The sequence below is a fragment of the Carlito syrichta genome, unplaced genomic scaffold (assembly GCF_000164805.1).
Source record: "Carlito syrichta isolate Samal-C Ts95f unplaced genomic scaffold, Tarsius_syrichta-2.0.1 Scaffold304474, whole genome shotgun sequence".
NCBI classification, from domain to species: Eukaryota; Metazoa; Chordata; class Mammalia; order Primates; family Tarsiidae; genus Carlito; species Carlito syrichta.
In genome coordinates this window covers 111,574-137,660 of record NW_007248570.1, presented here as the reverse complement: position 1 = coordinate 137,660, position 26,087 = coordinate 111,574, and the positions used below count along the sequence as shown (strand labels likewise).

General features: G+C 33.5%; 1 long non-coding RNA gene across 1 annotated transcript; it reads left to right on the top strand.

The window, feature by feature from the left end:
• The first annotated feature begins 2,819 nt into the window (after window positions 1–2,819).
• LOC103262381 lies at window positions 2,820–13,867 on the top strand. The gene is made up of 3 exons (XR_504425.1): window positions 2,820–3,037; window positions 5,980–6,015; window positions 13,745–13,867. It is a non-coding gene; the product is annotated as an uncharacterized LOC103262381 (long non-coding RNA).
• The last annotated feature ends 12,220 nt before the right edge of the window (window positions 13,868–26,087 follow it).

Genomic DNA, 26,087 nt, shown 5'->3' with positions numbered 1-26,087 from the left:
CTTTCATGGAAAATTTAAAATACTTTATCTGAATCTCTATTTTCTGTCTGCTTGAATGTGAAATAAATTGCTTTTAACAAAAATGCATTAGTTTTTGGAACTGGGTACTGAAATCATTATAATTAAAGATTACCAAACTATAAATTTAGTTCTTTCATTTTTAATTTAGATATTAATATGCTTATTTTCTTCAAGTTTGTCATTATTTTAGAACAGTGATTCCTCTGTCTATGCTTTTATCTATTCCTAAACATTCCACTTTAAACTAGTTTTAATTTGAGTTTTTTACTGTATTTCTTTCCCATTGAATTAATGTTTATCATTTCTATCTTTACCACATTATTTTAATGTTATTTGTTACAAGATAACAGTTGCTTCTCTCATTGAGAGGAATTGTTTCACTCACTAATATTCTGATTATCTTACGCCTTTACTTCCTTTATTTTAGAATATAACTTTCCTACCTCTTTCACAGAATGAGACGTCTGGAAAAACTCAAATGACTTTTCTTTCAGTCTTTCTGCCTACCTGGAAATTTGACTGAAATAATATCATTTTACCAGAATTATTCTTATAATATGCTTCTGTGAGTCTTATGTAGTATTTAAATAATACTCCAGATTTTACACTGAACCATGGAGTGTTTTTCCTACTCATGCATACATAGCATGGAATGTCACATTCATCTCTGGTCACCAAGATGTGTATGGATTTTTTCCCAACACTCATCAAGAAATTCTCCAGTGGACACCAGCTGAGTCACCTTTAATTCGATTCAATTCTGATATTATCTACCTAGAGATAGCAACAGATCCTGCAGGTCAAGGATTCAGTCCCACAAGACAGCTCTCCATTACAGATGTCAATCACAAGTCCCAGGCTGTGACCTGTGTTTATGATCATCAGGGTTCCCGTGGCTCCTTCCTTGGGATAATTTGCAACAGCAGCTCCAAGAACTCAGATAAACACTTTACTTATGTTTACTGGTTTATTGATAAGGGATATAATGAAAGATACAGATGAATAACCAGATGAAACGATATACAGTGCAACATCTGAAAAGGTCCCAAGTACAGAAGTTTCTGTTTCCATGGAATTGGAATACACTACCCTCTTGGCACATGAATGTGTTCATCAACCATAAAGCACTTCAAATTCCCATAGTTCAAGAATTTTTGTGAAGGTCTTGTCATGACCACTCTGCCATGATTGATTGTTAACTCCATTTCTAGTCCTCCTCCTCTCTCTAGAGAATAAAAGGCAAGGCTGAGAATGCCAAGTTCATAATTATGGCTTGGTATTTCTGTTGGCTGGTCCCCATCCAGGAGCCAACCAAGAGACACCTGTAATACCTGAGAAATTCCAAGGGATTTTGAAGCTCTGTATCAGGAACTGGTGCAGAGACAAAATATCTGAGGCTCTCAGCTAAACTTCAATTTCATTATACACACCTTATCACTAAGGAAATTACAAAGGTTTTGGAAGTTTTGTGTGAGGGGCTGAGGACAGAGACCAATATACAAAGGGTGCCAAAAACCATGTATACACATATTTAAAGAAAGATAAAAATATTAAAATTGTTATACTTGATATAAACCAATAACAAAAGATGAATGCAAATCATTTTTGACTTCTGTAATTATAAGAGGTGTTCAGAGTGATTACAATCAGTGTCATAATTAATACATAGACAACATCTTTTAAAATATATATATATACATACATTTATAATAATTAACAGGTGAGATATGTACGCACTACACTTTTGAATTATTGCATATCTTTAGATAACTTTGTGCATCTGAGATGCAAATTTCTTGAGTCAATTTGGAAATTTCGTGCTGCAATTATCTTCTTTCTGTAGTTTATAAGTGGTATTTTGTGTTTAACTGCTGGCAATGCAAAGATGTTAGATTTATTTTCCTTTGTTGGTGACTTGTCCTTACATAAGAAAAGTTATACATATTTTTTATTATACTTAGAGATGACGCATTTTATCAGGATAAGTCCAATTAGGGACTTTCATCAGTGTAGCCTATAACTCAGTGAGCACTCTCAATATGAAGACACAGTTCTTCATTCAACCCAGCTAAATTTTCTTCAATCAATTGTTTTGTTATTCCTGATTCTCCATCTGTCTCTTTTTCTCCCTTTGAAACTCCTATTCTTTTCCTGTTAATTTTCCTAAACCTGCTAAGGTTTTGGTCTCAATTTCCTCTCATTTAATCCAATTTCTGAATGCATCTTCCTAAGTGCTTAAAACAAATCAGGTGTCCATCTGTTTCCTCCAGCAGTTTTTTTTCTCTTGCCATGTGTTCCAAAATTTCCATCTTATCTTTCTCTCTCTGACTCCTGAGGCTCTCAGATAAACTTCAATTTCATTATGCCAGCGAATCGAGACTTAGATTTTTATGTTCGAATATATTTTATGGCCAGAATCCTCAGGGTTTTAGAGTCAAATGGGACTCTTTCCCTGAGAGGCTGCAGATTAAGAAGAGACTATCACCACCCTACTGAGACAGATAAATAGAAGAGTTTTTTGTGTTCTCTCGTATTGGTCTACTTCCAACGATCCTAGTAATGAAGAATCAGCTCACGTATGATTTCTAATACAGACTTATTGAGACCAAGGAGATCCAGGCCACACTCCTGGGGAAAAGTCAACCTTTAAATATCACTTTCGGCATTCTTCCACTCAAGTCTTTTAGATACCTGGACACCAAGCCCATTAAAGAGTAAAGCATACAGCATCAGCTTTTCATTTGGGGAGATAAGAAGAAAAAGAATGTGGATGAGGAATCTGAATTGGAAACTCTGAAAACAGAGATGGCATTTTAATGGATTAAAGAAATCCAAGCCATGTGATAATTTGGAAATGAACTATAGGCATTTACAACATGATAAAGAAGATGGAAAAGATGTTTAATCTTTTAGGAGATATAAAGAATGTCATGATCATATAGTGAATATTAAGGATAAGCAAACAAGAGCCACCTAAGATGATGTTCAAGATTCTTCTTTGAAAGAAAAATAACAAGTAAGTTCTGTATCAACTTATGAAAAAGAGAAAAAATATATTATTTGAGCAAAACTGGCCACAGAATATACTGATGTTTCTTTCAAATCTTCTACTCAGGGTTGGATTTCCAATTATTTATTAGTTTTCTATTAAGAGCCATAGCCAGATAAGATAATTTAAGAATATAAGGATCATAAAGATTATCAGCAACTTTCTCAGTTTCTTTAATTCTACTTTGAAAATAAAAATCTCTGCTTACACTATATTCATTTAGTTAATAAACATTTGTTATCTCTATTCTATTAACACAAACTGAATGAGCAGTATAGAATCAAAGACGAAGCACATTCTCTCTCCTCAAGAATTATAGTCCCATGAAACAAAGTTCACTGTTAGAGAAACTCATGGGATGTCATTAAAGAGAGGACCTGTGGTGTGGATTGGTATGAGAAGTGGTAAGTTTCAAGAGAAGTTAATTAAAGAAAGCTCTGAGGCACTTCAGGAAAAAAAGACCACAGAATAAATAATTGTGGCAAAAATAGTATAGCGTTGGTGAAGCAACACAAGCAATTTCATGTGGTTAAATAGAAAGTGTAAACCTGGGATTGAAAAGGAGAGTCTGGTTGGGGCAGTAAGTGCTAATTCATGAAAGAAATTATTTAAAAATTTGAGAATATATACATAAAGAGGAGCTATGAAATAATTATAAAATTTTTTTCTTGACAGCAACATGGTCAGTTTTTTTAAAGATTGATCATTCTCTCTATTATGATATAAATGAATTCAAGGAGGATAAGACGAGAAACAACAGAGAGATTTAGGAGGTTATTGCATTTGATTATGAAAGATATTGTAATGTCCAAATGACATCATTTGAGTATGAATAAAGTTGAATTAAAGTCAATTTTTAGATATCTTGATTTAATTTATTTGTCAAGTTAGACACAAAAGTGGACAGGTAGACATGCATGTGTAAGACTGGGAAATTGATAGCTGGGTTGAAAACACAGATTTTGAGTCAGCAGTTATTGCATAAAAGCATACAGGGTAAAGTGGTATTAATCTGAGCTGGGATATTGGTAGTAAGCAAGCCTAAAGAGTGGAAGAAAAATAAGGTAACTCAAAAATGGATTAAAAATAAATTATCAGAAATTATTATCATGAAGAAACTAGTTTTTAAAAAGATACAAAGATATCTAATAGCAGACATCACTATCTTTACTAATATTTACTTCCCTCTTGCCCTGGGCAAATGAGAGGTTTATACTCCCTCTTTTCTTTGGAGTCAGGCATGGTCAACACATTTGCCTTGATCAGTAAAATGTGAATAATAAAGACCTATGCTACTTCCAGGTAAGAGACAATAATTGTCTAACCCCCTTATAATCCACCTATCCCAACTTTGGTATGGCAATCACAGAAGCATTTGTTGAGATGCATCTTCAAAAAGGTTAAGGCAACAATTTTACCCAAAATAATATACCATCTACTATTTATAGCTGAGTGAATATTACTGCTAATGCTACAGCAATATTAGCCATCAAAATAACTGCTATTGTTCATTGGATATTCAATGGTGATCTTTGCAGAATAGTTTAACTGAAGTAATGATATAAATCAAACTACAGTGTGTCTAGGGTTTTAAGGTGTGAAATAGTGGACATGAAGTGTGTCATTTGCTGTTTTATGACTTTCTAGGAGAGCAGGAGAGGGAGAAAGTAGATTTAGGGAACTGTAGAGTCAAGACTAGGTCCAGTTTGGCAAGGGTGAATGAAAGAAAGAGACTTTAGTAATGTATGCACTGAAGGGAGTGAGTCAGTTGAAATAGGAGAAAAAAATGAAAGAAAAGATATGGGGGGGGGATAGAGTGATAAATAAAACTATTTTCCACAAAAAAGCAGGAGAAGGTGAGCTAAAGGATGCACAAAGGCTTTAAACAGTAATAAAATATTTTCAGTATTTCAATATCCTAGAAAGGAAGAGAAAGGAAGAACCAAGATTTAGTTAAGGTTATAAAAATGTCCTCTGTGCTAAAAGAGATATTAGGTGGTTTATTAGTAATGCAATTATGTTTTCAATAAATTTCAAATATGGAATAATAGGAAAAAAGTTAGGAGTACAGAGATTTAAAGCAGTAGGGAATAATTAGAAGAAAATGGGTAGAAATTTACACATTGATTATGGAGATAGAAAACTTTCTTTTAACTTGGTCTAAAGTCCTTTTTAATGATAAAACTACTCAGTATCCTAAGTAATATCTACCCTGGAGTTAGTGCCTCTGTCATGTGTTATAAAAAATGGTGCTGAGCAGCGTGACTCCTCTAAAATTGTTTAATATGGCAATGGTTCAATTATAGAATGAACTGAAGAAATAACTCTATTAGACTTGTTTATAAGCAATATTATATTACTTGCTATTATTATAGCTTATGCTTTAATTGTATGAGTAATCCTGTGTTATGTACCAAATCACCACACACTATGTTGCTCAAAGCAGCATTCTTATCTCCCAATTCGCTTTGGACAGAAGACTGGTAAGGAGTGGTTATGTTTTTGCTTATGGTCTGACAGCAAGATCTCTTACCTGAAGCTTAAGGTCTTCAGTCAAACTGATTCAACTTGTTAGAATACAATTCCTTTTGTTTATAGGACTGAAAGCTGGCAGTTGGGCAGAAGAGGGCATTCTAAGCATTGGGAGACTGCTCTTTCCTACCTTCTCCATGACGTCAGTTGTTTTCTCAAGGCCAGCAAGAGAATGTCTATGTTCCTTTGAGTCTGACTTCCTCTCATTCAGACTTCCAGACCCATACATGAAGGGCTCATGTAGGTCAGGCCTACCCATATAATCTCCCTTTCGATTTACTCAAGGTCAACTAATTAGTAACCTTAATTACTTCCACAAAATCCCCTTTGTCAAGTACTATTGTATAAACATGAGTAATATCCCATTCAATTCACAGGTTCTGAATATACTCAAGATGAGAAAATCATATAAGGTATGTGCAGCAAAGATCAGAAATCTTGGAGGCTATTTTAGAATTAAAATTATGCCACGATTGTCCTTACACTTAAATGATACATGAATTATTGAACATATGTGAAAAAATATTAAAATATGCTATTTCATTCCCCATTCAATATGTTTTCTGATATTATCATTTGATAACTTCTCTTTCAAATTTTCTACTACATTGTATTAAATGTGTGTCCCATTTTGAAATTCATAAAAGTCATTTTGAAAACTGATGTAGAAGAAAGAGGAGGAAAGAACAAAGGCATGCAAGGTAAAGAAAGACAGGAAGAGGGTTTTTTAAAATATGTAAACAAAATATAAAATTCTATGAGCTCCTATGACTGACCTAAAATAATATTTTATCTCCTGTAGCCATGGGGCTGATAAGAAGAAAATGCAGACCAAATTTTTAAATTTTCAAGTAAAAAATTACAATGCAAATGAAATTGCAGAATCTCTCTGGGGTTCTTATGTGAAAGTGAGTATGTTTGATTAGAAAAATGTGAAAAATCCTGAATGTGGAAAGAGAGAATTGTGTAAAGTCTGATAGATATGATAATTTGCCACACACCAAATCTTCTTTAACTTTGCTTTTAAGAATAAAATCTCTTCCCTGACTGAGAATGTTAGTATTCCTTTGCTCAAAGATGCTAATGAGGAAGGTGCCTTACAAAGGGATGCTGATTGTTTTTAAGACCCACAAGTAGCCTCTCTCATGTCTCCCTGACCCAGAATTAAATAACCAGGGTATTTTCAGAAGAATGAGGATAAACATGTTCCCAAGAAAAACTCAGATAATATTCCCTTCACCAGTGAATTAAGTAGGGTTCAGAAGATAGCTTTTTTTCATAAGTGATTTGAGCTATAGTAATGGTGAGAAAGACACATACATGCCTCAAAAAGAAAGTCCTATAATGGTTGTCTTCGACAGGCCCATGATTACACCTCTCACTTACTTTATTTCTGTAGTGGTAGTGGGATTGTGGAGTAGCACAGGTCAACTGAGAGTTCTTAACCTGTATCTTTAAGATGGGTGTGGTTAGCACTATCCATAACAATTGCAGAAAAACAATAAAAATAATCTGGCCTGCAGAGACTTGAATAGAGATACTTGTTCATAGTGTTCCTCAAGAGGAGAGTGATTGATGCAACGGCTTTGCTATGTGCCCACGTGACTAAACTGAATTATATTTCTCAGTATTCCCTTTTTCTGTGTTTCTAATAAGGGTGCATAGAAGGGATGAAATAGTCATTTTGCAGAACATGCATTGATAATCTGTTGACTCAACTCATTGGCATAGAGCAGCAACAAAGTCTTCAATTGTTTATTGTTTTCTCTTCTCCTTGGACCTTCTTTATTTGAATCCAGGGTCACATGCGGTATATGTATGTTCAATTTTATGATAAAGGGCACTTTTTTCTCCAGGATACCCTCATCACTAAGATCAGAGGCAACAAAAAAGAAGGATGGGTTTTAGTTTGTCCTGTGTTTCCAGCCTTTTTGGTATCTTCTCTTCCTGCCCTTCTGTGTATGTCAGTGTTCAGCATTAGGTATAGAAATATCCTTACAAAGACTACTTAGTCATACTCCACAATCGTGTAAGTCATTTTCTACACTAGATGACCCATTGGTTCTTCTCTGATTGAACTCTGGCCAAAACAAAGAGAAATAAAGTAAATTTTTTCTTAATATGTATAATAGAAAAAATAAATGAAAACAAATCTTCTATGGTTTGAATGATGGTATTGTCTCCAAAATTCATGTTAGAATTGAAGTCCCAATGCAATAGTTTTCAGAAGTAGAGCCTTTGGGAATGATTAAATCAATGATGATTCCACCCTCAGAGGTGAGATGAACACACAAAAAATCTCAAGATTGAAAGGAGTCTTCTTTTGCCTTTCTATCCTTTCTTCTATGTAAAGACACAGCATTCCTCCCCTCTGACACAGCAACAAGGCACGATGTTGGAAGCAAGGAGCAGCCCTCATCAGACAACAGTTCTGCTAACACCTTGTTCTTGGATTTCCCAGTCTCCAGAACCATGAAAAATAAATTTCTGTTCTTTATAAGTTACTAGTTTCAGATATTTTGTTATGCACAGTTGGACTAGGACAAAATGTAAGTGGGTTGAAGACACTTAAAGGAATCAGCAGGTTGAAGAATCAATTCAATTCTCAGATGTGAATTACAACATCGATTCTAGAGCTGCTAGAATGAACTGGCTTGCCCTTGAAGGGCAAGGGAACTGGCTTGCCCTTGAAGGTAAACCGTAGAAACAAAACTACAAATATGTAATAACAGTAGTCTTTCTGACTTTCCCCAAATAGACCAGTGAACATTTTCCAATATAGCTTACTTTGGAGAAAGAGAAATATCCAGACCTGCTCAATTCACCAGCTCTGAATTGACATTAATTTTTTATAATCCAATAGGCCACTTCAGTCCACTACTCAGAGTGGGAGCTTATGTAGGTCAGTTGAGAAATGGAATGTTGGCCTGAATCCATCTACAAGTATGCATGGTAAATCTGCAAAACTACTCTGTAAATTCTGTAGTTATCTCTCCAATTTTTGAATAGGTAGTTGAAATATTTATACTTGTAGCTGACAGAATCCCTGTGTTGATTCCCAGCCCCATGGAGAAAAGACTCTTATAGTACAATGAAAAAGTAGAAATATCTATCTCATTTTTTTATTATTATTATTTTTTGAGTTGACGTCTTACTCTGTCGCCCAGACTGGACTACAGTGGCACACTCCCAGCCACCTCAGCCTCGACCTGCTGGGCTCTGGTGATCCTTCTGCCTGAGCCTTCCAAGTAGCTGGAGCTATAGGCATGTGCTACCACACCTGGCTATTTATTTATTTATTTATTGTAGAGATGAAGTCTCATCTAGTTGCCCGGGTGGGTCTCAAACTCCAGGACTCAGGCAATCCACTTGCCTCAGCCTCCCAAAATGCTGGGATTACAGGCTGAGTCACCGAGCCTGGCCATCTATCTCATTTTATCGCCCCCAAAAGATAAAAGTATATTAAATGTCATCTTTAGTACAATCTCAAAAGGTATTCTGTCATCAATAACTTGAAAGATAAAAAATAGTGAGTTCTATCTTAACATTATTTAATATGCCACTTGGGCTTGTGAAGAAATAGTAAATGCAAGAAAAAAAAAAGAATTATTGTAAACTTAATTAGAAATACTTCCAACTGCTGCTGCTGTTTCTGTTGGGGTCTACATGTTGGAGTAGATAGCATGAAGCTCAGTAACTGATATAGAGCCATTAATCTGGCAAATGCTTATAACTATGTAGTAATTAGGAAGAACCTTCAGAAAGTTTGCTATTATACTTTGTGGAAGGCAGCATATCCTCACTGTATTAACTCAAAAATATGTCAGCTCTGTTCTATGTCATAGTACACAAGAACCTCAATTATTTCACCATACCTCAGAACACATTATCTTACTATATTGATAATATGGAAATTGGGTCTGGTAAGCAAGATACAGCAAATAACTTCTAGATTGACTTGTAAGATAAATGTGCCAAATGGTGTGAGATAAACCACATGCAAATTCAGAAGAAATTAATAAAACATTCATGACAAGGTCTTCCCTTTAGTAAGAAATGTCTAGTTGAATGATCAATATCTAAAACCAAAGACTAAACTTCTATTAGAATATCATTTCCCAGAAGGAACAGCAAGATTCTTGATGTCAGTTAAATTATATTGAATTCCTTCCATCACCTGGGGGGAGGAGGGTAGAGGAGCTATTCTTCACTAAAATAGTGATTCAGGTTATAAATGTTTTTAATCTTTTTCCATTTTTTTTTTTAGCACCACCTTAATTGAACTTGTTCTATACTTATTCAACATCATGTAATTTACACATCACTGCTCCTGAACAAGGAACTATTTTATAACCAAATAAGCAAAGGAATAAACTTATTATTGTGGAATTTATTAGTCTTGCTATGTACTCAATCCCTAGAAACAGTTGGACTGAAAGAGTGTTGAGATGACCGATTACAGACTTGGTTACAATCAATGTAGGTCAATGGCAATAGTTTGTCATGCTAAAATCTGCTATATAATTATATAAAAATACTGGGAAAATGTAAAATTTTTGGATTCTGGTCTTGGTCCTATTCTAAATTAGCTGGATGGTACTAAACAAATCAGTATAAATTTCCATATCTTAAAAAAAAGAAAATTAGAATTTGTATGTCTAGGAACATCAAAAGTAGCCAAAGTGTTTCAGAAAGACCCAGTAGCAAAAAGGTAACATTTTTAAAAAAGATTCTTATTTCAACATTTGAGAAATTTCTGTAGATTTTAGGTGATTATGTAGAGCTTCTCATAGCTATCAGATAGATAGAACTGATTTTGTTTGTCATTTAACTTGTCTCTTATATGAACAGTTCTTGACATGTTGGACTTCTGATCACTAAATAACTTTAATATATTTTTGGTTTTATTCATCTATATTTAATTTTTATTTTGATTGCCAAAATTAATATTAAATCTTAATGGTTTTTGTCAAATTTCATGCTTTGGAAAGATTTTGAATATTTTGAGTTTGCTGTACTTTAAGAGATTTTGATAATTGAAAAAATGAAAATATAGTAAGATCCATGGTTCTAGTAAATAATAAAAATTAACTCTTCTTTCATTTATCACTTAACAAACTCTTATTTTTGGCATGCATGTTGAAAATCAGGGTTGAATAATTATGATGGCAAAAAAAACCAGCTGCTAAATATTCCAAAATCAACATCAACCTAATAAAAGTGTCAAGCTTTATAAGTTACCATTGGTGTGGGAAATTTACTTTCTTAGAAAAAAACTACTAAACAAAATTATAATATTTCAGATAAATCTATTTATAATGAAACTGGAATAAAGATAACTATAGGACAAGCAAAAGCAACTGTTGTGAACCTTATAAATCATACATTATTGGATTTTAATTATGAATGCCTTTGACAATACAAAGTAAATGTTGATAAGCTCTCAAAACAGATCAACCTTATCAGTGCAGGTAAGGCAATCATGCAGTTCATTTGTCTTCCGCTTCAAAGATTAATCTCAATAAAATTGTTATTTTTTGAGCATTAGTTCTCCACCAAAATGCTTTCCCTTCAGTGAAATTTTACTGTTAGATCTAAAATACTAATATTTAAAAACATAGAATAAATACACTAAGATTTTATGTTCTTGCTTCCACAGTTTAGTTGCCTCCAGAAAGGAGTGCTGTAATTTAGAATGACAGTCTTTCACTTATTTTTTATTTCTTTTTCTTTTTTTTATTATAAAGATGTGGGGTACAATTCAGGGTTAGGTATACAAACGTTGATTATGCAGGTACCCTTGTTGAGGTATGCCCCTCCCTCCCCCAGCAGTTTCCCTCAACTGCCAATCCCACCACACCTCCTCTGACAGTTTCCCACTACTGCCAATCCCTTTCTTATAGTATTATAATTGTTCAGGTTTCATTTATGAGTGAAAACATATGGTACTCTGTTCTTTGTTTCTGTGATAGATCACTGAGTATGATTTACTCTAAATCCATCCAAGTTGTTGCAAGGTCCATATGTTCATCCTTCGCTATGGCTGAATAATATTCCATTGTGTATATGTATAACTTTTTTTTTGTCCAGTCCAGCTTCGACGGGCAACATGGTTGGTTCCATGTTTTTGCTATTATGAATAGAGCTGCAACAAACATATATGTGCAGGTATCTTTTTTGTAGAATGATTTGATTTCCTCCGGATATATTCCTAATAGAGGGATCGCTGGGTCATATGGAAGGTCAATTTTCAGAAATCGCCACACTGTCTTCCAAAGAGGTTGCACTAGTTTGCATTCCCACCAGCAGTGTAGAAGCATTCTTTTTTCTCTGCATCCTCGCCCGCATCTGTTGTTTGTTTTATTATGATGACCATTGTTCCTGGGGTTAGGTGGTTTCTCAATGTGGTTTTGATTTGCATTTCTCTGATGATTAGTGAGGCTGTGCACTTTTTCATGTTGGCTGCCTGTATATCTTCTTCTGAGAAGTGGAATGACAGCTTTTTAAATAGAAGTAATTCTATTTTAGGTTGTTGAGAATTTTATTGGGATAGTTTCTAAATGTAAGAAATATATACATATAGATGTGGTTACTAGTGTCATTAGATTAATATAGATAAGTTCTCATAAGCATGTTAGCTTCACTCAATAAAGTGAGTTTTTGAATTGTGAAGATACAATGGTTTGCAAATCTCTCTTATCTGAAGAGTTTGTTCTTATAGTTTTCCAAATACAATATGTGAAATAAAGAAAGACAAAGTTACTCTGGTTGAAGTTTGGATGAGAACAGTATAGTAATCTCTGGGGCTATGTCCCAAGTGGGCCATGTCCCCAGTGGGCCCTTGTACAAATACAATAAATCTGATGACTCGCCAGGGAATTATGAAAGCTCACAGTACTTTTAACCATTTATATTTGTAACAAAAACAGTTGGTTTAAAAAACTGTTTGAGGATATAGATTTATTCTCATGGCCAGATACAGACACACACACACACACACACACACACACACACACACACACACACAGAGCAAGGTCAAATTGCTCCTGTGTCCTTATTATCTATGTGAAAGAAAATAAAACACAATGGTGACTGGCATCATGGTTTCGTGCTTGCTTGTAGTCCCATCTACTCAGGAGGATGAGGTGGACTTAAGAGTTATAGTTTACAGTGAGTTATGATGACTGCCCATGGCTGTCCAGTATGGGCTCTGAGCAACAGAGTAAGACTCTGACTCAAAAAAAGAAAGAAAGAAAAAAAACACAATGGTGAAAGTAGATGGAAAGGACAAATGCAATTAGAAGAAAACTTTTGATCTATGTCATGCATAGTTAGGTCCTCTCCGCATTTGGGGGAAAAAAAGGAAATAAAACTGTAACTTATATTTTAAACTTCTAGAACTACATTTCTTAACTTTCTAATTCCTCTTTATTTCTTTGATCCACATAGTTGAGAATATTACTTGTAAAAACTTCCCCTGTATGTTCTCAAAGTCAAATAGTTTTGATATGACTGTTTTTTGTTTGCTTTTGTTTTTTAAACTACTTTTTATTTCATCATTCATAAATGTAGTTAGATGTCTTAGGCTGTTTCAGTTGCTATAACAAAATATCATAGACTGTGTGACTTATAAACAGCAGAGATTTGTTTCTTACAGTTTGGGAACTTGAAGTCCAAGATCCAGGTGCTGGCAAATTTGGTGTCTAGTGAGGGCCTGCTTTTTGGTTCATGGGTGGCACCTTCTCACTATCCTCACAAGGCGGAAGAGGGGAGGGATCTCTCTGGAGCCTCTTTTATAAGAAAGTGATAATACTAATCACATACAGGAGGGCTCTGCCCTCACAAATTCATCACCTCCCAAAGGCTTCACTTCCTAATACCATCACACTAGGGTTAGGTTTCAACATATGAATTTCATAAGGAAACAAACATTCAGATCATAGTATTAGACAACCACTTTCTCTGCTGGCTCTGAGATGAAGTTATCTTTTGGTCACTCCTAAATCACTAATGCTGTGTGAATTAGAAATATTGAGGCCAAACAAACTACAGGGAGCTTACCATTAGGATGAGAAAGAGGTTTTTTTCCTCCCATGGTGAGTTAATTTTATGTCAACTTATTTAAATTTTTTTTCTTTCCAGAGATAAATGAGGAAAGCAAAGAAGACTCACCTCAAATCCATAAATGCCCTACCTTGTTCTGGATTCTGTTGTGGTACTTTCATATTTTCATGCATAAAAACTACTTAGCTGCACAGTGCATAATAAACTATGGCACATTTATATGTGGCTTTTTTTTTTAATGGTTTGTGTGTGTGTGTTTCTTTATATATATATACACATATATATATAATTTTGAAGATTTGGGGTACAATTCAGATTAGGTATACATGTGGACATCATGCCAGTAAAATTTGGGCCTCCTTTTGGTCCCCACTTTGCCTAAGATCAGGTACCCTTGTTGATGTTGTGTCCCTTCCCACATCCCAGCAGTATCCCGCTACTGCCAATCCCTTTCTTATAGCATTATGGTAAATGTTCAGGGTCCGCTTATGAGTGAGAACAACGTGCTACTCTGTTCTTTGTTTCTATGATAGATCTCTGAGTATTATGGACTCTAAACCCATCCAAGTTGCTGTGAAGTTGATATGACTGTTAAGGACTCTGCGGTGTCTGAATTTTTACTTTAGTGCCAACTAATGAGTTAGTATGTTAAAGTTTCAGAGATGTTAGTAGAATGATTAAAATCTCTATCAGAAACAAAAAATAAAACTATTGTTTTACTCGCTACAATACTAATAGGAAGAATATTAGTATTTGTGTTGGTTTCTTAAGCTACAATTTCCATCAGCAAAGAGATCAAGTAAAACTTGCCCACACAGTGGGTGATATAATAGAAGAAGAACACTAAGTTTACAGAATGGAATTTGATACTTGGCAGTAGGCTTGTGTAAGGGAGGCAAATCTCACCTCCATCTTCTTAGGATCCCAGCCTAGTTTAAAAATCAATTTGACGTAAGATAAACAGAAGAAAAACATACAAATTTAACATGTTTATGTGACATGGGAGCTGTCGTAAGAAATTAAAGACCCAAAGAATTAGCAAAACCGAAATACTTTTTAATTAGTTGGAACAAAGAGAAAACTGTGGAAAAGTAACTAAATTATATGGGGAGGTTAAAGGAATATAAGAATTATTTTGTCAAAATCTGTGAATTCTCTTGCCTATGATTTCTCATCAAAGAATTTTTTTCTCCTAGTACAGGGAGGGCATATTTCCCACGGAAGTTTTTATCTCCCATTGTCTGGAAGAAAAGAGAGTGATTATAATGCTCTTTTTGTATTTGCTGTTTTTCAAGTGCCTTTAGTTCAATACATATATGTGTTGTGTGTGTGTGTGTGTGTGTGTGTGTGTGTGTGTGTGTGTACCAAATATATACAGAAGTGGATACTATCTCTATTATCCAAGGTTGTTTGTTATGCAAATATCTTTGAAAAGATAGATCAGAACAAAGCAGTTAGTTCCTTTGCTTACAAGACACACAGAAGCACAAGAAACCTGTGGAGAATTATCTCCTAGTGATAAAATCACATTTTTAAAACCTCTCTGAAGATATTATTAAGGAAAAGTAAAATGAAAAGAGCAAAATAAAACAAGTAATATTAAAAAAGGAAAGAACAACTACGTATCGACTGATTACTGCAAACCACTGCCTTGTGAAACTATGGCAAAATCACCTATTATAGATAGAAGGTAAAACCGAAGAAACATATTTGACAGGTGCATAATAAACACATTTAATAGATTAAAAATCCAAATATTTGGATGTCTCCATTATGTGCTCCTGAAGCCCTCTGTTCTCTCATTTTATGAAGTTCTCTGGAGTGTCATATGTCTTACCGCTGACCCTCTCCATTAGATGGGAAGCTCTGTGAGATGAAGTGCCATGTTGGTGTGGGTGAAGACTGGATCCTAAGCACCTAAAACACTGCCAGGCACATGATCAGCATTTGATTAACATCAGCAGGAGAAACAAATAACACAATAGCTTATGTATCATTGATGGTATTTATACAGTTCTACAATTATTACATTGGCATTTCTTAGAGATGCAATAGATCATGAAAACCTTGATTTCTGGACTGGGCCCTACTCATTCTGATGCCCACAGTGCAGTGCACAACCCAACACCTGCCATATGGTAGGTTGGCATAAAAACTTGTGTATGTACCATTAAGCTGTAAACAACCTTTAAGGAAAACTAAGATCAAGAAAAGTTTGACTTTGCCTAGTGTTACAGAATCACAGAGCTAAATTACACAGTGACTAAATTACAGATTTCCACACTTTATGCTATGATTTGTGTAACCATCAGAACCTTTTCCTTTTAACTCAAGAGACTAGTGGCTTCTCTGACAACATTACTATGAGTATTAAAATCAATGTTCATAGGACTCACAAACCAACTTTTCAACAGTTTGTTGTAAATATTTTTATAAAACTAATTTTGAAATGGAACATATTCAATGCAAGATAACTATATGTAATTACTAGAAAATAATTAAAATATAAAAATTATAAAAGATAGCAAAAATATAAATATATATTTATATATATAGTAGAAATTTTTTAATAGTAGATTTAATTAATTATAGTAGATTTAATTAATTATAGTAGATTTAATTAATTATAGTAGAAATATATATAAATATATACTATGTATATATATATATAGTAGAAATATATATATAAATATATACTATGTATATATATATATATAGTAGAAATTTTACACGGGGAAAAAAACTCCAGGAGTTGTTTAGGAAGAACCCAACCTCTAGAGGAAGACCAAGCAGAACAAGACTACAGAGGAGATAACTAGGAGTACAGACAGGTTGGCTTGCCATAAGAGCTTGCCATAACCCCATGGAAGGTGGACAGTGATATTTAATGGGTCAAGGCCTGAAATTTTATTATTCAAAGCACAGCAAACATCAGGAGGTTCAGCAGAGATGTGCTCATTCTCCTATCCCCATATCCACAGGGAGATTCCTCAAGTTCTGATAGATGCTATGCTGATGGTAGACTTGCTTTAGGTAAGAAATATAGGCCCAAGGCTCAGCAGTTTTTGCCCAAGCAGCAGGCTTATAACAAGCTACAAGCAGGTCTGCCCATTTCCCAAGAAAGGAACAGATACAGGGTGATTACATTTTGGTCATCTGGGTTATTTTGTTACCTTCTAACTACAGAAACTGCCCAGTTTTAGGAGACAGACAAACCTTGGAGAGTAATTCAATTAGCAAGAATTGCTGGGATTCTCACAGGCTATAGAGGACTGCCTTTCCCATCCATGGTTTTAGCCATCACTCCTTTCAAATAACATTAACACTAAACAGATTCCTGTAAGTGTTTGCCAACAGCAAAGATTCTTTGCTTCACCAAACTTTAATCAGACCCCTGCACCTTTTCCTAAGCCCATCTCTGCACTCCCCTGTAAAATGTAGTTTTAGCAAATCGGCTAAGTCACTTTAACAAGACTCCACCCCAGCCCGCACACTTAATATCTGATCACCCTCAATGTCTAACCACTTTTTAGATCTTCCTCCATTTCTCAGGTGATGTTTGATCACCCTGGTCTGTTTTCAACAAAAATACTGCTAGGTCGGTTTAGCCAGGGCCCATCTTACCCATGATACTTTCCTCTTAGTAATTTTTATCCACTGACCCTCCACACTGCTCCTTAAAAATAAATTCTCATTTGCTCATGCTGTGTTCAGAGTTGATCCCAATTCTCTTCCCCACTAAAAAATCCCATTGCAGTCGTCCCTATGTCTGTCTTGACAGTCCTGAATAATGTCATCCTTACTGTGTTGTAACAGTTATAATTTAATAATTTTTCCCTTTAGCATCATCAAAAGATTCATCTCCTGGATTATTTTAAAATAATTTATCTTATTATAGCAATTATCCCAATGCATATTGAATTCATAGTGATAATTAATCTCTATATTGCGCAATCCACTAATTTCTAATGAAGTGAAACCCTATAGTAATGACTTTATAAACAAAAACCCCAACATTAGAAGATATTAACATCTGTTTTCACATGCCTTCCTTTGATATTCTAAAGAGTCACTGCTTGTATGAACAAAAAAGAATCAAAACATTTTATCTGTATTTCCTAAACTTATATATTACTAGTATCCTTGCAATTCTAGCCAAGAATAAAATAACTGAACCCTTAAGGACACCAGAAACATTTTCTACCAAATATTGGAGAATATTACAATGATAGTAGATAATATATTTTTGACAAATTATCTCTAACCATGTCTTTTAAGGTTAAGTAAAATATAAAACAAATTGACAAATGTTTTTAAATGGAGTTCCTAGTTGATTTAGGTTAATATTATAATCACATAACTATTCACTTGATAACTGATTCTTTCTTGATCATATATGCATGTTACCTTCATTGCTAATCATCATAATGCTAATGAAACATTAGTAAGTTACACATTAATACAGTTTAAACTTCTTACAGTGCCATGACCTGTGTCTCATTTTATTTTTCATAAAACACTTAAACAAGTCTTGTCATACCATTTTGGAAATGGTACACTGGCATAGATGCTGGTTTTGCCCATTACATTGGCAGTTAACTGGAGAGTTAATGAATATATTTCTGACATGCCAAATCTGGAATTCAGATTACTTTGCCACTGCCATAGACCCTCGGGAGCCTGGAGGATATGTTTCTACTGATTTGGCAGCTCAATCTTTCTTGGCTGGGAAAATAAGCAATAGTTAATGATCTACTTAGGAGTGGAAATCCTTTAAAATTCAGAAAAATGAAACTTTATAGTAAGTAAAGACTGTTATGTACCATAGAGAAGGACTTAGAAAATGTAAGGAAATACACCTCTTCCATATTTAAAGAGGCAATGCACACAAAAAACAGTTAAGTAATACAAAGTAGATGATCTTAGCCCCCAATGGAATTTCGCAAAGATTATGATAGATTTGTTGATTTACAATTCTTATAAAAATTGATTTGTTTATTGAGAAATTTTATAAAATTATAGAATTTAATAAAAATTTTAAAGTCAGATATTGTCTAAATTGCCAATGAGATAAAAAGGAATAAAACATGAGGAATAAAATGTAGTTCTGACCTTAAGAAACTTACAGAGAGGGCAAAAATAACATGCAACTGGAAAAAACAAAAATTTCCTACTACATGGGAAAATTGCCTTGACTGTCTGAATTCACTAGTTTTTGCCCACTATTATTAGTTAATCAAATTTCACCAATTTTTTTGTCTCCTTATCTCAAAATAATTTTCTGAGATTTAAGGTTAATGGCTTAAGGTTATTCCAAAAATATGTGAACTTTTTATTCTAGAAATATCAACTAGAAAACGATGATTAAAAAATACATGTTGTTAGAGAAATAAAAGTTGTTGCAGTCTAGTTCACCCTGTTTATAAATTTGTGTATCAAGGCATTTTAAAGAAATTTAACGATTGGCAGCTTGACTTCAAATTTTCTTGCTCTCTCTCTATTAGGACAACCTCAAAAAGATCCTGGTGAAAATACCATTATTTTCCCACTTGATTCAGGTTTTATGGCTAATTGAGTAATTAAACAGCAATGTTGATATTAAGTTGCAATGCAGTCTGCATGATGGTAAACTTGAGCGTGATTCATTTTCTTTGTTTTGCAGAAATCATTATAAAAGATTTATCTATTTATCTCTTAGTAAATAAAATATTTTGACTACCAACATCATTAATAACAGAACATATGGGCCAACTTATTAATTAATGAAACAGATTTTACTATCCTCAGCCAAATAAACAAACACACTCCTGGAATAATTCCATTTATTTTCAAACTTCAAATATGGCAAAAGTAAGTAATACAATTAATATCATTGCTTCTCTACTTCCATCATTGTTATTAATAAAAACTTGTAAAACTATAGTAAATTCTGGTAAATATTTTTGCTGTTACCACTTGTAGGATGTAATTTTCACTGTATCTGACCTGGTTTATTGCATTCTAAAATGTAGTTCTCAATGAAATTAAAGTAAAATAAATCTATAATGTACTTTTTTATTCAATTGCATACAATTATTAGATCCTATCAAATAGGAAATTGAATCCAAATAATTCATTTTACAGTATTTTATTATAACATTATACATGTCTCAAAAAGCTATTATGTTGAAACAAAATCTAGTTTTAAATTTCCATATATGCTTTTATTTTTCATAAAATTTTCAATTAATTTTATTGCAGCCCCATTAATATAGTTCAAATTATTTTCTGGCTGTAAGTGTTATAATAATTTTGACTGAAAAATCAGCTTTTCCAAGCTTCCCATAAAAACTTGAAATAAAAAAATCTGAAGAAACTCGCAAAAATAACAGAAAATTTATAAGAAAGTGTTAATGATGATAAATAGAAATGTTATGAACCAGAACTCCTAGATATTAGTAGTTTTGTAATGAGAATCATGTAAAGTCTTTCTACTTAAGAAGGTGTATTTGTCATATGATTCTCACTTTTCTTTTGACTTCATGCAAAGAAAAAAATGAGCTTTTGTATTCTACAAATATTGATGACCATTTACAAAGAAGATTGTTTACTTAATCTCCTTTTTTTTTTTTTTTTTTTTTAGCTTAACATTCCATAAATAACAGCACAGCTTCACATTGGGTACAAATAAATAAAACAATATTTCTAACCTGTTATAACTCAAATATTGTGACAATCACACACTTGATAATTTGATTAGTGCATCCACAGCTGCTTATTGTAAGGAAATAATCACTGAGTTAGGAATAAAAAGGCCTGAATTCCCATCTGGGTTCTGCTATTTACTGACTTATGTGACTGTGAGATAAATTCTTAATAACACTTGGCATAAAACAACAGCTCAGAAAAGATCTGTTGAATCAGAATGTGAATTTGACCAATGAAGATGCATATTACAGAAAGAAAAATAATGGTGTATTAGTTTTACATACTGTACAATAAATTACCATAAATTTTCAGCCTAAAACAGCACAAATTATTATCTTACAGTTCTATAGAGTAGAAGTGTGGTACAGCCTAGCTTCTCTGCTTCCAGGTCCCACCAGCAGAAATCCAGCTGCTGACTGGGCTGTGGTATCATCAGATGCAGGGCTGCAAAATAACCTATGGTCAAAGTCCTTATGTTACAGACAGAATCCATCTCGTTGTGACTGTTGCATTGAGATCCCGTGTTCTTGCTGACTCATGGCCAAGGACTGCTCCTAGCACCCAGGGGCCACTGAAGTTCCTTGCACATGCCCCCCCCCCCCATATGCCCTCTGAAGACATAGATACTTCTACAAAACCAACATCAGAGAGAGAGAGAGACTCTTACCTCAGGGATGGCTCATTTCCTTTTATGAGTTTCTTTGCCTGGTTGAAACTGGCCTGCCAAGAATAATTTCCTTTTTGATTAACAGAAGAAAATTATTTTGGATCTTAATTATATCTCAAAAATTCCTACCATTTTACCATAGCCTTTTGGCTAGAAATTCAGGTGGAGAAGTTTATACAGAAAGTGAACACCAGGAGGTAGGAATCACTGAAGTAACTTTAAAGTCCACGTGTCAAAAATAGAATTGTGATAATAAAATTCAGAAAATATTCAACTTATCCTTGTTAACATAGGAAAAAATAGCAAAGATAGCCAATGAGGTCACAGTGTCCTAAGGTAAAATGAGAAGTGCTGAGATGAAAATCAAAATGGCTACTCATTCACCTATCATTTATTGTAAGAAATAAAATGTGAGGAGCTGCAGAGTCAGGGAGGGAGATGCAGGTTGCTCTAGGCAAATTCACGTTGGTAATCCTTGCTTGAAATTTTTCCATTAATCTATCAATCTCCTTCTTCCTTCCTTCCTTCCCTTCCTTCCATCTTTCTTTCTTTCCATCTTTCTTTCTTTCTTTCTTTCTTTCTTTCTTTCTTTCTTTCTTTCTTCTTTCTTTCTTTCTTTCTTTCTTTCTTTCTTTCTTTCTTTCTTTCTTTCTTTCTTTCTTTCTTTCTTTCTTTCTTTCCTTCTCCTCTTTCTCTCTTACTCTTTCTCCTTCCTTCCTTCCTTCCTTCCTTCCTTCCTTCCTTCCTTCCTTCCTTCCTTCCTTCCTTCCGACATTGAGTTCAGCTTAACAATCATGCCTCTTGACCCTTCCCTTTAGAAGTGATTTTTTTTTTTTACAAGAAGAAATCCAGGACAAATAAAATTATTTATATGCAACAACTCATCCCTACCACCCTAAGTGAAAATAAAAGTGTTTTGTTAAGCAGGGGGTGGGGGGTGGGGCATTGTTCTTGCAAATTAGATTTTCAACACTATTCAATTTATTTTTTAAAAGTCAACATAATTTGGCACTTGTTTATTTTATGCTATGATAGAAAGATCTGAGCGCTGTGTAAAAGTGGCAAAAAAATTTCATCTTTTTCTATTTGAAATTTAATCTCATGAAGTCTCTTCAGAATGACAGGGCAGCATCTTTGAGCCAAGGATTGCTTACCATGCACCTGCCTAAGGAAAAGGTGGCCAGAAATCAGTAGCTAATTTCTCTTTTCCAAAGTTTAGGGTGAAACAGATCTCATCTAATCCTGAAATTCTACCTCTAGAGTTTAAGAATAGGAAAGAAAATGACCTAATTGTATAATTATTTCTTCCTAAAAATAAACTTCCCTCTAATGTAGAATAAAAATTGTCACATGAATGAAAATCCATGTATAATTCTATTGAAACCATTAATTGTAACAATGAAAAACTAGAAAGTCATTCTTGAAAATAGTGTTTTACTCAACATCTGTTATGAACTAGACATTACTCTAAATTCTCAGGAAAACTGGAGAGAGCACCTTAACAAAAATGTCTAATAGTAGAAGAATTGTTAGGAATATTATAGTATGTCCGTATTATTAAATGTTAAACAATCATCACTGTGTTATTTCTAAAGAATTTCTAATCACATTCGAATTAATATTTTCAAATAAAAAATGATTAAATTTATATTTATATTGATATATTATAGAATGTCATACAATAGTTGAAATGAATACCTAGAACAAAGTGTATTAACTTGAATAAATCACAGACATAATGTTAACCATAAAAAAATAGATTACATTCAGCCTAATCCAGGTGCTTTTTGTAAAATAGTACCAAAAAAAAGTACCAAAACAATGAATGCCAAATTCTGTCTAGTGTGTATGAGGAAGAAAAAAAATCTGTAGGAGAGAGGTAAAAAGACCTTCAATTCTTTCTGCAATGTTTTATTTGTTAATCTTCATTAGGTCCTTGAGATATAGTAATAATTTTCTTGAAAACTATTTGCAGTCTGAAATATTGCACAATTAAATTTTAAAAATAATAAACTTTTTTTTGTTTTACTCTCACACATTAGTTAGAATATATGATGGCTATCTTTTTGTGCCTAACTTATTTCACTTAAAATAATTTGTTTTCATTAAAAAGTTTTAAAATATCAACTTTTGGAGATAGAGAGTAGAATGGTGCTTAACAAAGGCTGAGATGGATCATGAGGAGTGGTGTATAAAGAGAGGTATGTTAATGGGTACAGAAATATGTTTAGAAGAAATAAGATCTAGTGTTTAGTAGCACAGCAGAGTGACTATAGTTAGCAATAATTTATTATATATTTCAGAATAACTAAAAGAGTTGAACTGTAATGTTCCTAACACAAAGAAATGATAAATGCTTGAAGTGACTTGATCTAATATATTGTATGCTTGTATCAAAATGTCACAAATGTATGTACCCCATAACTATGTACAACTATTATGTATCCATAATTCTTTTTTAAATTAAAAATAATAAACATGCAGGTAAAACTACTAGTAGGAAAAAAAACCCAGCTTGTAATATATAATTCCATTTGTTGAGTGACAGGATTTGTTTATTTTTTCATCTTTCGAATTTTGTATGTATTTCCATTCAATTTGCTTGTGCTAGTTTTATAGTAGAAAAATAGCTATCCCTCAAAATAGTTTAAATGAGCCATTATTCCACCTTTCAAGATCATTCACTTACTGCCTTACATTAATCTCTAGACACATATTTTGTGCATTATTTCTTTAAAACTTTTCATGTTTCAAGTTTTATGACCCATAAATTAAACATACCATTGAATACATATTTATTTTTTAACTCTAAAATTTGAAAGTGCCATCACAATTTGTATTATTTAAATTTCTAAAACTTAGCTTTACTATATTAAAGAAAATTATGAAATAACATAATTATTTCTCTTCTCTGAAGACAGGCCTCACTCTCTAATAGATGCATTTGAAATATTATAGACTGGAATTTTTTATTTCTGTGCAACATATCAAACTCCTCTAATCTCCTTCTATATCAGAGTAGTTGGTAGAATAAAACACTATTAACAATGCCTTAAAGATTTTTTTTTTTTTTTTGGTCTGGGATAATACCAAATTTAGTAAACATATGTTTAGACTAGTTAGGCTGAAATTTGAAATTTATTTCGTTAAAGAAATTCTCACTGAAAGAATAATTAGTTATACCTTGGTGTTATTTTAGGTCAGAACTTGTCTTTCTCTAAATGCATATCTTCTCATCTTAACCTTGATTAACTGATAGGCTTCTGAAGCTGGCTCTGTTTTTAAAATCTTTCTGCAAACAAAAATTACCTTGATAGTCAGTGATTCCAGCTGTTGGTGTATCTTTTAACTCAACACATATGCCTCACTTTTACCAGACATGGTGTGTCAACATTGAGCCTTGGGTTCCCCAACAGCACATGAAAATCCGCAACTGATCCTCCATGTCGATCTGATCAGTCTACGTTCTCACTTCAAGATCAGGTAGTTTCAGTTAAAGGCTTCTCCAGGAAAGAGACTCTGGTAATCTTCTTACTTTTTGGAAAGATTCTGGTCTCCAAACCCTTTATATTTCTTGGGGTCAGTGGCCTCTCAAAAGTAATCTTCAACATTCATATTTCTTGAAATTTCTACTCTATTTTTCTTCTATTTTTATTGTCTCATTTTATCTATCTTCCTCTACAATGTTAATAGAAAAGAATAAGGGACTTATTTCTTTAGGGAAATAAATAATGTGATATTGGATAATATGAAGTATTACGTTTTATATATATGTATATATATACATATATGTATATATTTCACATGTACTACTTAGAAATCATAATGAAACCTACAGAATCCATCACAAAACACAATCAACAGAATATTACCAATACTGCAAAAGCTTTCTATACAACTTCCTGAACAAGTCTTCCTCCTTCTTCTACAGAGAAGAACATGATACTGATGTGTTTATCATGCCCTTGTGACTCTTTATTGTTTTATGACACATATATTTGCATAGTTAAAATATATATGTTTATAAAAATAGTAGAAAACTATATACTATCTTCTATAAATTTTTTCCTTCAACTTTACGTTTCTATAATTTATGATTATTAAAATATCTATGTTTGGGATATTTTCAGTGCAGTGTAGTATTTTAATAAAATAGAAAAGTACAATTATCTATCCATTCTCAGCTTGATGAGCACTTTAGATTGTTTCCAGCTTTTTTTCCTTCTTGAGTAATATCGTTATGAACATTCTTCTTGATCCTTGCTGTTACTAAGTGCAAAAATTGATTTTGTGTAGGTATGATATCAATGAAGTTTGAATTAGTTATGTTAATTAGGATGAGTTAAACTGACTTATCAAATGAACCAAAATATGGAAATAACTCAAACATATTCAAGCTTTATTTATTGCCTATTTAACAGTTCAAAGCAGGAGGCAGATCTCCATCCAGTAATTCAGAAATCAAGGTTCCTTTCTGCTTGTACCACATAGTTTCATATATATATGATTATCAGAAACACAAGAGAACATGAAGATAGCACACCCATGTCTTAAAAATCTTGACCCCCAAATGGCATATCCCACCAAGACGGGCTGAATTGAATCCCTCCAAAATTCACATATTTAAATTCCAAACCTCAGTATTTCAGAAAGTAACTGTATTTGGAGATAAGCACGGGGTCATGAGCATGAGGTCTTAATCCAATATAACTGAAGTCTTTACATAAAGAGGGAAGGACACCAGGCATGCGCACAAACAGAAGAAAGGCCACGTTATGACACTGCTATAAAGGAACATCTGTAAGCCAAGGAGGCAGGCCTTTAGTAAAGCCAAACATGGGGATACCTTGATCTTGAACTTTCAGCCTCCACAACCGTAAGAAAATATATTTCATGTGTTTAAGTCACCCAATTATTGGTATTTTATGTCAGCCTTAGGAAAAAACTAGTACACTCATTTTGCTCTTCCAATGGTGTAAACAAGTCACATGACCATATCTATTACCGTGAGAGCTGGGATATGTAGTCAGTCAAAATATGGACATTATGCTGTATTTCTGTCACCCA